At 31.7% G+C, this 4,760-nt stretch overlaps 1 long non-coding RNA gene across 2 annotated transcripts; it reads left to right on the forward strand.

Annotated features, from left to right (window-relative positions):
• Positions 1–2,152: 2,152 nt before the first annotated feature.
• On the forward strand, positions 2,153–4,328 carry LOC131065912 (uncharacterized). 2 transcript variants are annotated; one of them, XR_009111520.1, is made up of 6 exons: positions 2,153–2,254; positions 2,850–2,896; positions 3,015–3,094; positions 3,854–3,927; positions 4,048–4,127; positions 4,247–4,328. It is a non-coding gene; the product is annotated as an uncharacterized LOC131065912 (long non-coding RNA). The 2 variants fall into 2 exon arrangements; XR_009111521.2 differs by lacking the exon at positions 2,153–2,254 and adding an exon at positions 2,320–2,614.
• Positions 4,329–4,760: the final 432 nt, after the last annotated feature.

Genomic DNA, 4,760 nt, shown 5'->3' on the forward strand with positions numbered 1-4,760 from the left:
AGTTCCCTATTTATCTTTCCCTATCTCCCCCCCTCCCTCTCTCCATTGCTTATCTCTATCACTTCCTTTATATCCCACTCTTTCCCCATCTATCTCTCTATATATGTATCTACCTCTCTCTCCATATCTCTCGATATCTCTCTCCCTATCTCTCTATATTTCTCTGCCTATCCGTCTATAGCTCTATATATCTATCCCTATCCCACTCTCCATCTCTCAGTATTTCCATCTATATATCTCTCTCCCTCTCCCTCTCCCTCTCTATATATGGATCTCTCTCCCCTCTCTTTCTCTCCCTTCCTCTCTACCTATATTTATGCCCCCCCTCTCTCTCTCTCATTATCTTCCATTCTCTTTAAATCTCTCCATGTTACTCTCTCCCTTGACCTTTCACCCTCTCCATCTCTATCTCTCCCTCTTCATCTTCATCTCTTTGTCTCTCGCTCTTTATCCATACCTCTCCATATCTCTCTCTCTATATATATCTCACCCTCTTCATATCTATCTATATATCTACCTATTACTTTCTCTCTATTCAAACTTCTATATATATCCCTTCTCTCTTTGTCTATATCTCTCTATCTTTCCTTCTCTATTCATACCTTCATGTCTCTCTATCTTTATTTATCCCTCACTCTATCCTTTACCCATGATAGGAACTTCATTGACAACTTATGATTCTTCACTAACAAACTCTTTTCAATCAAAGGTTTCATCCCTACTAAGAAGTAGGATTTGAGTTATTTTTCATGGTTATGTACCTCCTTAGAAATTGATGTTTGTTCCTCTAATCTTTTATCAATGCCATATTACTTTACAAACTATTTCCAAACTGTTGTCAAGCCTGAATGATGGAAACTCAACTCATCTGAGAATGTTGATGTTCCAAGAACTTACTTATGTTTTTATTTCCGTTCTATACAAGCTTTATCAAAGGATTAGAGACCTTGAGGAGTTGTTCCACTTTCTTTAGGGTTCCTACCATGTTGGCAACTTCTTCCAAGAGAACTTGTAACTCACCCTTTATAATTTTTAAGTGTAACTTCATCAGAGATTTATTAGGAAGTAGGATCTCATTGATAAATTTTGATGTTCCAAGAACTTCTTAAAGTTTTGACTTCCTTTATACTGCAAACTCCATCAGTGATTTGCGCAGAACCTAGAACTTGTTGCCGATTGAGGTAGGAATTGAAACCTATTGGTGGTAGATTAGGAACTAGGAATTGTCAATAGTTTGGATGGTCCTTGAAGTTGCCCAAATCTTTGACTAATTCTTGATGATTCCAAACTCTAATCAACTATAATTTAGCTATTTTGGTCTAAATTTCATCGAATTGAAACCATAAATACCCATTAAACCCTTTAGCAAGATGATATCATCATTTGCCCCCCCAAAAATCTAAAAAATACTTTTCGAAACAAACACCGAAACCAACTAAAAATACAAAAAAACTGAACTAAACAAAATAAACTTGAATGCTTCTACATTACATAACATCTCAAAGCTATAAGTAACCATTAATCTCATCACTTCCATCATCATCTTACCACAATATTAACACTCAAAACTATTTAAGAATTTAACTGGAAGTCTCATTTCAACTTCCTTCCTTGACTTATCTAACAATTCATTATATCTTAGGAACACATTTTTATAATAAGCATATGCTAGTCATTAATGCTATCACTTGCATCATCATGTTCTCACAATATAATACTTTGATCCAATACTTAATAAATCAAGTTCATATTCTGTCTTTATCTTTGTTCATTTCTTTGTGTGACAAAGAGTTCTAGTTGTAGACCAAATCTTTACAAGAAATAAGTAGTGGTTATTAAAAATTCACACGCTTGTAAATGTGTTCCTCAAATAAAATATTTTACTTTTGATAACAATAATACATAAAACAACTAATTAAAATTGATCATAATATATATTATACAATATATAAATAATATAAATATAAATATAATATAATAAATAATATAAATATAATATGATAAATAATATTAATATACAATATTGCTACAATACTCGTGTCACTTGTTTAGAATTTGAATTCTATATGAAAAAAATATTTTATCGCGTTTTTAACAAAATACGATATATTTAAGGCTATTAAAATTATTTGAATTTTCATGGGAATCGCATAAAATACCTACATACGGGATACACTGTTCACAGTCCGCGAGAACTTAAAAATTTTGAAAAAAAAATCTGTAACGATCTTTTTTGAAAAAAAAATCTGCAACGGTAATCTTTTTTGCTCTGTTTTTTCAAGCCAGTCAGCAGCCTCATTGCTCTGTCTTCGTTTTATCTTGTCATTTTGAATTTTGTTTGCATTATTAGCTAACGAATTTGGACATTTTTGCCAAATTGCTCTGTCTTCTTCATATTAGCTTTAATATCAGGTGGTTTTTATCTTGCGTTGATGCTGATTTGAAAATATAGCTTTGCAGAGGAGGATAAAACAAAGTTAATAGATGTAATTAATTCTTTCATATTAGCTTCTAAGTTCAGATGGGTTTTTTTGGGCCATTTTACTAACCAACGTTTCTTTGGTTTGCCAAATTTGAACAAATTTGAACATATGGGTCTGCGGAAGAGTTTCAGGTGGGTTTTATTTTGTCATTTTGAATTTTATTTGCAGTATGCATAATCTACCAACTAATTTGGACATTTTTACCAAATTCTAGTTGATGCTGAGCTGAAAATATAGGTTTGGAGAGGATGGTAAAACAAAGTTAATAGATGTAGAGAATTCTTTCATATTAGTTTCTAAATTCAGATGGGTATTTTTTGGCCATTTTACTAACCAACGTTTCTTTGGTGTGCCAATTTTGGACAGATTTTAACAGATGGCAAATAACTCTTCATATTAGACTCTGCTTCCAGGTTTCTGTTCATTTTGGATTTTATTGCAATATGCATAATTACGTAATGAATTTTTTTAGTAACCCACTTTTTTGTTGACAATTTTAATCTAAATTTATTGAACACTTTTTGGGTGCAGCTTTAGATTTATGGCCCGTGGAAGAGGGCAGAACATTTCTAATAATTATAGATATCTCTTGTATCAACATCCAATTTCAGGTGGATTATATTTTACTTTGAATTCCATTTGCATTACAGAGTTTTTTTGGGTTGAGAATTAAATATATTTTAACCTAAAATCCGTAAGCACTCTTGGATGAAGATTTGAACATATAGATCTGCAGAAGAGAGTTAAACAGGGCCAACAAATATAGAGAGTTCTTCATATTTTTTCCCAACTCCTGGTGGGTTTTCCTGTTCATTTTGAATTTTTTTTTAAATATGGACATGAAATCAAAATTTGAAGTTATTCTACTCATGATTTTGTTTTTTAATAATTGTTGTTTATTATTTCTGAGTGTTTTCTCTATCCTTTCTTTTTAAGTCTCCTGTTCATTTTCCTTTTGAAGTTTCTTGTATGTTTTAATTTAGTAGTGTGCCCCTGATCACCTTGGGTTTGCATCTCGCCTTGTCAGTTGGGCTACAATGGGTTGAATTCTATATTTGTCCAATTTCAATCTATTGTTATGTATGCATTGTAGAAAAAATAATTTAAAATTACAAAGTAAATAATCTCAATATGATGTGATGGCCTTTAGATAAATGTACTTTCCCAGAGCAAGCTGAGAATCCGAGTTGCTGAATTCTGAAAACTAATCCTATAATATTCTTTGTAAATAAAAACTAGCCAAGCTTAAAAGATTTAGAGAATTATTTCTTATTAGCTTCTATGTTCAGATCCGTTTTTTTATCTATTTTGAATTTTGTTTGGATTATAGATTATTAACCAATAATTTTTGGTTTCCCTATTTTTGACAGATTTTAACATATTGAAGAGCGCATGACAGAGCCAACAAATAACAAAGAACTCTTCATATTAGCCTCTAATTCCGGTGGGGTTATCTGTCCATTTTGGATTTTATTTGCAATATGCATTATTAAGTAATGGATTTTTCATTTACTTTTTTATTGACAATTTTAATCCACATTTCTTGAACACTTTTTGGGTGCAGCTTTGGATTTTTGGCCTGTAGGAGAGGGCAGAACATTTCCAATAATTATAGATATCTCTTATATCAACCTCCAATTTCAGGTGGATTTTATTTTACTTTGAATTTTGTTTTCATTACAAAAAGTTAACCAACAAGTTTTTGGCTTGATTATTTGATTAAAAGATTTTGGTCTAAAAGCCTTAAGTACCCTTGGATGAAGGTTTGAACATATGGATCTGCAGAAGACAGTTAACCATGACCAACAAATAAAGAGATATTCGTCATATTTTTCCCCTACTCCAGTTGGGTTTTCCTGTTCATTTTGATTTTTTTTGTATTATGGACAGACAATCAACATTTTGAAGTTATTCTATTCATGATTTCGTTTTTGAATAATAATTGTTTCCTATTTCCGAGTCTTTTCTCTATCCTTGATTTTTTACTTTCCTTTTCATTTTCTTGTATATTTTAATGTAGTAGTGTGCCCCTGGTAAGTTTAGGTTTGCATCTCACCTTACCAGTTGGGCTGCATTGTGTTGGATTGTATGTTTGTCCAATTTCAATATAGTATTGTGTATGCATTGTAGAACACTTAGTTTTAAATTACAATATAAATAATCTCAATACAATGTGATGGCCTTTAGATATATGTACTTATCTTTTGGACCCAAGTAAGGAGAGCAAGCATCTCTTGTCGATGACCCAATATACATTGACACAAAGTACTTTCTAAC

The sequence above is a fragment of the Cryptomeria japonica genome, chromosome 2 (genome assembly GCF_030272615.1).
Source record: "Cryptomeria japonica chromosome 2, Sugi_1.0, whole genome shotgun sequence".
In the NCBI taxonomy this organism is placed as follows: Eukaryota; Viridiplantae; Streptophyta; class Pinopsida; order Cupressales; family Cupressaceae; genus Cryptomeria; species Cryptomeria japonica.